The sequence below is a fragment of the Pristiophorus japonicus genome, chromosome 6 (genome assembly GCF_044704955.1).
Source record: "Pristiophorus japonicus isolate sPriJap1 chromosome 6, sPriJap1.hap1, whole genome shotgun sequence".
In the NCBI taxonomy this organism is placed as follows: domain Eukaryota; kingdom Metazoa; phylum Chordata; class Chondrichthyes; family Pristiophoridae; genus Pristiophorus; species Pristiophorus japonicus.
In genome coordinates, this window is record NC_091982.1 from 43,151,819 (window position 1) to 43,162,582 (window position 10,764).

A 10,764-nucleotide genomic window follows, 5' to 3' on the forward strand; every position below is an offset into this window, starting at 1 on the left:
CAGTTGTCCTCACCAGGTGCTTTGCAGATTTGGTATTTTTTTAAATTATTATTGTTGCGGATATTGTCTCTCTCCTGCAGTTTGCTCCCCGTCTCTCCTGAAGGCACTGAGGAATGATTCTCAGCATCATTCTTCCCGTGCGTATCTTGGTGAGCATTGGTGGGCTATTCGACTGCAGGGTCATCACAGCCAAGCCCAGTCATGCCCTTGCTCAACTGCCACGCATTTTCCAGTACGAGTCACTGAAGAGACATCAAGAATGGAACAATGGCTGCTTTTGTGCTTTTGCCTTTCCCTCGTCTAACAACACCGAGGCACATTGAACCGCTCCAATTCCCAGCCTTGCTGTGTGCAGCTGGCCCAGCGCAGACTGACTATTGATCCCGTACCCTTCTTAAGTCTGTGGCTCAGTTCCGCCCAGGCCAAGTCGTTTTAAGCACCAGAGCAGCGTTCGCATTTTTAATACAGATGTCACTCTAATAATTTCTAGACTTATACCCGAGATGCTAAAATCTGTGTTAAGCCAAGCTTATCCGAGACAATTCTTGAGTCTCATTTCTTCCCGCCTCTTGGGATTTGTGCAAGTCTTTCAGAGAAATCTGACAAACATATTGATAATCTCCTGTGGATGGCATCTTCATACCTGTGTATATCCCTAGTGTAACTGCTGCTGATTCCTCTTGTTTCAATTGATATGCGAAGTTTCCCTACTCCATACCACACTTTGTAAAAATGTTGACTCACTCCGTAAAGGGCAATCTCTGCTTGATCCATCATTAAAGCATTTAGAGTGTATACATTCCCCTCCCTTGTCATCATATGCTCCTTCTCAACAGTAATTATCTCGGCAGTTAGTCTTTTTCCCTTCCTCTTGCATTGCTAATTATGGCCCCCCTTGGTACTGCTTTAAATGCTTCCCACTTTGTTGCCTCGGTGCACAGTGTACCGCTGTTAGCAGCTATGAACTATCCATGCGTCTCAGTATCACTGCAAGCAGCGATTTGACTCCAGTAGCTGCAGAAAAGCGGCACCAGCCGGCAGCACGTAGTTAGACTGCCGACTGCGCACCGCACCTCTCTCCAGTCAGGGGATGAGGAACTCCGAGCATGTGTCCTGACGAATATTTCCAGGTGTCCAAATGCTGGTGACATTTATAATACTTATCAAGAGCTAACAGGACAGTCGCCTCTTAACTTGAAAGCAGTGTGTTGGGCCTCCAGGGGACTTTTTAAACTTTAATTGAAAAACAACAGCAACTTGTATTTATATAGCGCCTTTAATGTAGTAAAACGTCTCAAAACACTTCACAGGAGTGTTTTAAGACAACATTTTTTTTGACACCGAGAGACATAAGAAGAAATTAGGGCAGATGACCGAAAACTTGGGCAAAGAGGTAGGTTTTAAGGAGGAAAGTGAGATAGAGAGGCAGAGAGGTTTAGGGAGGGAGTTCCAGAGCTTAGGGCCCAGGCAGCTGAAGGCACAGCCACCGATGGTTGAGTTGTAATCAGGGATGCTCAAGAGGACAGAATTTGAGCAGTGCAGATATCTCCGGGGGTGTGGGGTGGGGTGGGGAAAGGGGGGAGGTTGGTTGTGAGGCTGAAGGAGATTGCAGAGATAGGGAGAGGTGAAGCCATTGAGGGATTTATAAACAAGGATGAACATTTTGAAATCGAGGCGTTGCTTAACCAGGAGCCATTGTAGGTCAGCAAGTACAGGGGTGATGGATGAATGGGACCTGGTGTCAGTTAGAACACGGACTGCTGAGTTTTGGATGACCTCACATTTACGGAGGGTAGACTGTGGGAGGCCAGCCAGGGATGCGCAGGAGTAGTCAAGTCTAGAGATAACAAAGGCATGGATGAGGGTTTCAGTAGCAGATGAGCTGAAACAGGGGCAGAGACGGGCAATGTTACAGAGGTGGAAATAGGCGGATTTAGTTATGCTGCGGATATGTGGTCAGAAGCTTATTTCAGGGTAAAATATGATACCTAGGTTGCGAACAGTCTGGTTCAGTCTTAGACAGATGCTAGGGAGAGGGATGGAGTTGGTGGCTAGGGAACACAGTTTCTGGCGGGAACTGAAGACAATGGCTTCGATCCTCCCAATATTTAATTGGAGCAAATTTCTGCTCATCCAGTACTGGATGTTGGACAAGCAGTCTGATAATTTAGAGACTGTGGAGGGGTCGAGAGAAGTGGTGGTGAGGTAGAGCTGGATGACGTCAGCGTACATGTGGAAACTGATGCCGTGTTTTCGGATAATTTTGCCAAGGGACAGCATATAGATGAGAAATAGGAGAGGGGGCATGGATTGATCCTTGGGGGACACCAGAGGTAACGATGCAAGAGTGGGAAGAGAAGCTTTTGCAGGAGATTTTCTAGCGACGAATAGATAGATAACAATGGAACCAGGCGCGTGCAGTCCCACCAGCTGGATGATGGTGGAGAGGTGTTGGAGGAAGATGGAGTGGTCAATCATGTCAAAGGCTGCAGGCAGGTCGGGAAGAACAAGGAGAGATGGTTTAAACATGGAATTGAGGGAAAGATGGGCACAGATTTGGATGGCAACAACACGCTTATGGACTTTGGAGTGGAAAAGGAGGTTGGAGATGGGGCTGTAGCTTGCAAGCACTGTGGGGTCAACACAGTGGGGTCAAGGTTTTTTTTTGAGGAGAGGGGTGATGACGGCAGATTTGAAAGTGAGGGGACAGTACCTGAGGAGAGAGAACCATTAACAATGTCAGCTAACATGGTTTGCTTTGTACCAATTGCAGTCACATGGCTGCTGGTGTGAAGCTGAAATTGTGTGTGAGATTATCACCTCAAAGTTGTCTCACACCACATCTATTAAACTGAAGTGATTGAGATCCATACTGTTATAAAGCAGATTTTCTGTCAATTTTATATCGTTTTTGCATTGAATCGATAGAAAACCTGCAGCACAACTGGCCTATCTGATTCTTTTTCGCTGTTGCTTGTGAACAGTGAAATAGACTGTTATAGACTAATACAGCTAATAGACTCTTATTGCATCACAGATGGGCAGTGATGTGGTTAATGAACAGAAAAGGCTTGCAAACGGACCCTCTGGACATCTTGTTCATCTCAGTGTGTTCTCTCTAGCCCTCTGTGCACAACTCTTTTAGGGTAAACAAAATGAAACATTCAATCAAGTGCCCCCCCCCCGATCTGGGGGACACTCCAGACACTTTTAACTGGCCTCTTTTTTTTTTGTTCCCTTTGTGCACATAGTGATTATTTGGGTGCAGGTGTAGTTCATAATTCAGTTTCGCATTGGCTGCTCATTTAAGATAACTGCATGCATTCAACAATCATAGCAGGAGGTTTAGTGGTGATTTCAGAGGTGTTACCCCTACTGAGATAATTAATATTTCTGTCTACACTTCTGATACTGTAAGAAGCATGTCTTAAATTACGAACAGTAAGTCCATGTGCGAATATAATTTGCGGCAAGTGAAATTAAAGGTAAATTCTTTATCTGCCAGTCAAATAGTCGACATGTATCTATTAGCCTCATATTGGTGTCAAAGCCTTCAAATTTCCCCCATAAAATCCTGTTGTACATAAAGACTGATGCAGAATGCTATCAGAGAGATTTTCCTATTTCTTGTGCCTGGGGAATGCGCAGTTGCAAGGTGCAAAGAAGAGGAAATGCAGGTGGAGAACCATTGGGTTTGCTCTTCATCCACACAAGGTTGCCTCAAGATTTCCTGGGTTACCCCAAAATGACAAAACATTACCCAATTGGATGACTTGCCTGGCAGTCAAACAGCCATGTTTCCACCCATCTCCATTATTAGTTATCAAAGTATTGGAGATGGGAGAAAAAAATGGTTTGACTGACGGCCAAGATTCTCCCAACCAGGTAATGAAGGGTCTGTTTGCTTTCCCATTGATTTCAGAAGGCGGTGCACTGCTAGGAAGGACGTGAATGGCGACCAATGGCAGGAGGTGGAGCAGTTGGAGTTAGGAGGTCAGAATACGTCCAATCAGAGTTAGCTATCCTAGATGGGCACTCAATAAAACCTGGCTTATGCTGGGACTCTCCACTGACCAGAGGCTACACGGCAATCCTGGTGTCAGCCTGAAGAAAAGCAAGCAAACCATTTAAAATATTTCCCCCACATTTTGGATGATCTAAGAGCCTCAGGACCACCGGCTCCTGGTCTCCCAGAGAAGGCAGAAGGCCCTGTTGTCAGTGGCCAGGAATATAGCTACAGTCCTCCTAGGCCTGAAGCTACCCTTCTGTTTCTGGTCTGCCCTCCCCCTCCCTCACCCCCTGCCCCCACACCCCACAGAGTGGATAAAGGGGAACCAGTGGGCGTGGTGTATTGGATTTCCAGAAGGCATTTGACAAGGTGCCATATAAAAGGTTATGGCACAAGATAAAAGTTCACGGGGTTGGGGGTAATATATTAGCATGGATAGTGGATTGGCTAACTAACAGAAAACAGAGAGTCAGGATAAATGGTTCATTCTCTGGTTGGCAACCAGTAACTAGTAGGGTGCCACAGGGAGCAGTGCTGGGACCCCAACTATTTACAATCTATATTAATGACTTGGAAGAAGGGACTAAGTGTAACATAGCCAAGTTTGCTGATGATACAAAGATGGGAGGAAAAACAATATGCGAGGAGGACAAAAAAAATCTGCAAAAGGGCACAGACAGGCTTAAGTGAGTGGGTAAAAATTTGGCAGATGGAGTATAATGTTGGAAACTGCGAGGTCATGCACTTTGGCAGAAAAAAATCACAGAACAAATGGAGAATTATTTAAATGGAGAAAGATTGCAAAGTGCCGCAATACAGTGGGACCTGGGGGTATGTTTGCATGAAACACAAAAGGATAGTGTGCAGGTACAGCAAGTGATCAGGAAGGCCAATGGAACCTTGGCCTTTATTGCAAAGGGGATGGAGTATAAAAGCAGGGAAGTCTTGCTCCAGCTATGCAGGGTATTGGTGAGGCCACACCTGGAATACTGCGTGCAGTTTTGATTTCCATATTTCCGAAAGGATATACTTGCTTTGGAGGCAGTTCAGAGAAGGTTCACTAGATTGATTCCAGAGATGAGGGGGTTGACTTATGAGGAAAGGTTGAATAGGTTGGGCCTCTACTCATTGGAATTCAGATGAATGAGAGGTAATCTTATCGAAATGTATAAGATTATGAGGGGGCTTGACAAGGTGGATGCAGAGAGGATATTTCCACTGATGGGGGAGACTAGAACTAGAGGGCACGATCTTAGAATAAGGGGCCGCCCATTTAAAACTGCGATGAGGAGAATTTTCTTCTCTCGGGTTGTAAATCTGTGGAATTCGCTGCCTCAGAGAGCTGTGGAATATGGGACATTGAATAAATTTAAAACAGAAATAGACAGTTTCTTCAATGATAACGGTATAAGGGGTTATGGGGAGCAGGCAGAGAGGTGGAGCTGAGTCCATGATCAGATCAGCCATGATCTTATTGAATGGTGGAGCTGACTCGAGGGGCCGTATGGCCTACTCTGTTCCTATTTCTTATGTTCTTATGTTCTTAAATGATCCCAGCACGAGGCCCTGCCATGGGTTAAATAAATGGTCTGGATGAAGAAACCCGTGCGCACCTCTCTCCTACTTGTATAGTGCACCATCCGTACCCTACTGAGTGTCCAATGGAGGCCCCGAGAGGAACATAAGCCCTTATGTAAAGTTCATTTAAAATTCTGCTGCCTATCAACTTGGAAGGTTCCCAGTGACAGAAATAGTTTTAATAATATATCATAATCTGTCGCTAACTGTAACAAAACCCAAATCAATTGAGGCCACAGTCAAGATACATTTTTTCTCAGGGGTGCCCTCTCCCAGCTCCTCTACTGTTTTTTATTACTCATTCCCAGGATGTGGGCCTCAAGGTCAAGGCTGGTATTTATTGTCTATCCCTAGTTGCCCTAAGAAGGTGTTGGTGAACGTTTGGCTGGAATCTCTGGAAGCAGTATGGTAGGCAACTTCATTGGGCCAGTTGAGGGTTACGGTAGCATAGTGGTTATGTTACTGGACTAATAATCTGTAGGCCTGCACTAATGACCCATAGATGGGAGTTCAAATCTCACTGTGGCAGCTACAGAATTTAAATCGAGTTAATTAAATCATTCTGGAATTAAAAAAACTAGTATTTGTGATGGTGACCATGACATTACTGGATTGTCGTAAAAACCTAACTGGTTCACTACCCACAGGCCCACAACAATGTGGTTGACTCATCTGCCCTCCGCGGTTCAAGAAGGAGCCTCACCACCACCTTCAATAAATACTGGCCTTGCCAGCAACACCCACATCCCATGAACGCATTTTTTAAAAAAGGTTGGTGGGGGGGGGGGGGGGTTGAAGATACATATGGACCAGGCCAGGACATTAATAAACCAGCTGGGGTTTTACGACAATCCAATAGCGTAATTGTCACTTTTACAAATTCTCGAAATTGCCACGGTGGGATTTCAACTCACGTTCTCTGGATTACTCGTCCAGGCCTCTGGATTAATACTCCCGTAACATAACTACTACACTGCCATTCCCAACTACTGAGAAAGGAGAGCTGTTTTTACCTTGAAATCAGTTCTATGAGAAGGATGTTTTTTAATGTGGCAGTGCATAGAATCACCACCTGTCGGCACCAGTGACAGGTGTAAAATCACGCGTTGAGTTTAACCATTTTCCGCTCTGTTGCTAATCATTATGAATCCTTTTCTTGACATGCCCTTTATTTTTATTTGAATTTGAGATCTTTTTCTTTAAGCACATGGGGGATTTTAATCACAGCAGACAAGCCTGAGTGGTTTCTAATGTTGCATAAAAGCAGGCAAATCAAGCGTGTTAATGCAAGGTCTGGTTTCAGCGAACGCACTCGCTGTATAACCAGAGGGGAAGGGAGTGGAAGCCTGTGAGACAGCCTATAGTTCAAATATGTGAAGGGAAGTGGATCAAGCTGAAAAACATTAGCACTAATGGCCATTTGCTCTAGTCCATTACACTGACTATTATATCGAGCAAACTGCGTAAGGTGTTCAACTTTTATTTCCTGTATTAAGGGTCAGGACTCCTCTCTTTTTCTCCATTTTACTAATTGTGAGCTCCATTTCATAACTGTTAATAGCACTGCCAATGACTCAGTTGTTTGGTAAAAGATTTGTATTGCATTAAAATGCGTTTAGTGTTAGTGGTGCCACATTCCTATTAAAATTAGCCATATCGCATCATTCCTGACATTGGGTGCCAAAGCCACCATTTCCAGGTTGTCAGCACTGAGGAACTCTCTCTTCTCTCTTAGGCAGCCCTCGGAATCGAGTATGACTTACTTCTACATTAAAAATTAGTTCTTTGGTGACTGATGAGTCCAATGCAGGACCTACAGTCTCTGTCACAGGTGGGGCAGACAGTGGTTGAAGGGACGTTGGTTGAAGGGATGGGTGGGTGGGGTGCTTGGGTTGTCGTGCGCTCCTTCCGTTGTTTGCGCTTGGCCTCCGCTTGCTCCCGGCGAAGAGACTCAAGGTATTCGGCGCCTTCCCGTATACTCCTCCTCCACTTTCAGTGGTCTTGACCCAGGAATTCAATGGGGTCGGTGGGGATGTTGCACTTTTTCAAGGAGGCTTTGAGGGTGTCTTTGAAGTGATTCCTCTGCTCACCTGGGGGCTCGCTTGCCGTGTCCGAGCTCCGAGTAGAGCGCTCGTATCAGGCATATGGATGATGTGGCCCCTCTATCGGAGCTGATCGAGCGTGGTCAATGCTTCGATGCTGGGGAGGTTGGCTTATATGACACTCATATGATACTCACAACATAGGAACAAGACAATCGCAAAGCTATCTAAGGACATGCGGAGCTGTTTCTCAGAATAACATGGATCAAAGTAGGCACACAAATTTCATCCCTTCTTTATCTTGAAGCTTCCAATTCCTGCTGGGATATAGTTCCTCACATGTTCCCACCTGCTTTGGAAATTTGGCCAAGTCGTCATGTTCAAGTGTAAACCCAGACAGACAAGTTAATCATGGCAGTATTGCAGCCAAATTAAATCCTGTCCCCACACACATGGGTTTTCTCACAATGATTACTGGGTAGTGATTGGGAGTGGGAACCCTGCCTGATCTCTTCACCCCGGGGATAGAGGCCATTTACAGCATGTACACTGGCCCCTCACTGTGATCAGCTAACTCGTGGGTGGGGGAGGGGGGCTAGGCAGGAGATTCAATCTAAGGTTTTCCTGGTTTGTATGACTCAGTTCCACAAAGGGGGGAGGGGCGCAGGGCGAACAGTTAAAATGGAGCGTCTGCATTTCCTGCTCTTTTCCCGCCGATCTGCGATTTTAACGGAGTTGGTTTTGGTTACGAATGAAGCACCTATTGGACTCTGGCAGAAACCATATTTCTAAAATGTGAATCGGAGGCCCAGGAAGTACATTTTAATCAGCTCCTGATTGGAGCACCCATCACACCTGCCACTCTGGAGTCCACTGAAGATAAATTCACAAAACTTTGCTTAGTGGGGATAGAAGAGGCAGTAGTGCTCCTCCGGGCCCCACAAAGAAAGTACGAGTCTCTGTAACCCTGGGTTCCACATCCCCCCCCGGCCTACCAGCCCCGACCACCTACCCGCCCCAACCACCCCCCCAGCCCCAGCCGCGAGACCTTCAGAGCAAACCCGCCCCCTCCCCCATGAACTTACCTTGCTGCCAGAAATCTTCTCACTGTGCCGATGGGTGGTCTTGATCTTCGTCTCTTCCCCCCCCCCCCCCGCCAGCCGCTTTCTCCACCCACCGCCTCCCCCAACCACTGCTTCCTCCATCCCTGCCTGGCCAGTTGCCACTTTCTACCAGAAATGGCTGAGCAGCCTGATCGGTGCAAGTTAAAATCTTTTTTTATTTATGAATAGGTTATTGAAAAAAGACTTCTTATGAGAACTTAAAAAGTTATTCCCCAAAAAACTGTAATTGTACTAATAAATGATAAAAAGTACCTTTTGTTAAAACTTATAATTGAATGGGCCTGAGTTATTCTGTGTTTGACAGCTGTACTGCAGTGCTTAAATACTCCAGTGAATGGTCAACAATTCCACTCAAAATTGTTTTTATTTTTCCATTATATATATGTGTAGGAGAAATGAAACAAGATTTATGTTTATGTCTGGCATGGTATTGTGACATCTATTTAGGCAAGTTAGCTGTCCGATGTAAAGCAACTCCATCAAAAAGATCCAGCCGCAATTCAGCCATCAGTAAAAATAAGGAACCAGAACTGCTAGGATTGCCTTTAACTCATAGTTCCTTTCAGAACTATCAGCCGGGAATTGCCTCGTAGATGCCCCCACTTTGCTGCCATAACTTTGTTGGAAGTGCAGTGGGAACAGCTCCCAATTCTTGGCCATCAATAACTAGAAAGGGAACATTTAATGTTCTGCTAATTACCACTTTATTTCACTATTTGCAAGATAATACAATGTGAACTCATTCCAGCTCAAATATATTGCCTTTCTCTGTACCTACCTCATCCTCCACTTCCACTAAAACCTTCATTCATGTCCTTACCACCATTTTCCAATATTTTCCTTGCTGGCCTTCGAATCCATTTTCCTTAAATTCCAGCTCATGTAGAAAACTGTTGTCTATCCCACACAATGTCCTGCTCACCTTGTACTTGCCATTAGAAAGAAAGACTTGCATTTATATAGTATCTTTTATGACCTCAAGGCTTCCCAAATCGCTTTAAAGCCAATGAAATACTTTTTGAATGTGGTTACTGTTGTAATGTAGGAAACGCGGCAGCTAATTTGCGCACAGCAAGCTCTCACAAACAGCAATGTGATAATGCAAGATAATCTGCTTTTAGATGTTGGTAGCGGAATAAATATTGGCCAGGACACCAGGGATAACTCTCCAGCTCTTCTTCGAAATAATGCCAATGGGACCTTTTACGTCCAGTTGAGATGGGACCTCGGTTTAACGTTGCATCCTAAAGATGGTATCTCCAACAGTGCAGCACTCCCTTAGTACTGCACTGAATTGTCAGCCGAGATTATTGTGCTCACGTCTTTGGTGTTGGACTTGAACCCACAATCTTCTGACTCAGAGGTGAGAATGCTACCCACTGAGCCATGGCTGACACATTAGCTGCCCATCCATCAGTGCAGCAACTTCATCGGTCATTGTCCTCAGCCGGGTAAATCATTTCACCCGACCTCTCCAACCTCCTCCAGACCCACTTCATGGCTCTCACTCCCCCACCACCCCACCCGCCTCCATAGGCACAGACTCAATATCAAGTTCAACAATTTCAGATTATAACCACTGGTCCCATTTTCTCAGACAGCAGATGCTGGTAATGATTCTGCTGTTGCCATTTACAGCTCTAGACCCATCTATTGTTGCTTTACTTGTCATATTACCACACCCTTTTGCCTTGCACCATCATCCTATTTATCACTTAATCACTCCTGCCTTCCACCCTATTTCAGACCTTCCATTTTGTTCTTTCCTCCTCATCTCCTTCTCTTTCCCAGACTCTGTACTTGCTTAAAACCTGTTACATCTCTAACATTATCCAGTTCTGACAAAAGGCCATTGACCTGAAATGTTGGCGGCGAAATTGCCCTGCGCCCTGATTGGGGGCGGTAACCAGCTGGGGGCGCGGCTTCCTGCGTCCGGTGGTGACGTCCCACCCCCACCAATGAATTGGGCTTACCGCCCCTCAAAGAAAGCGGAGCACAATCATTAGGGCTG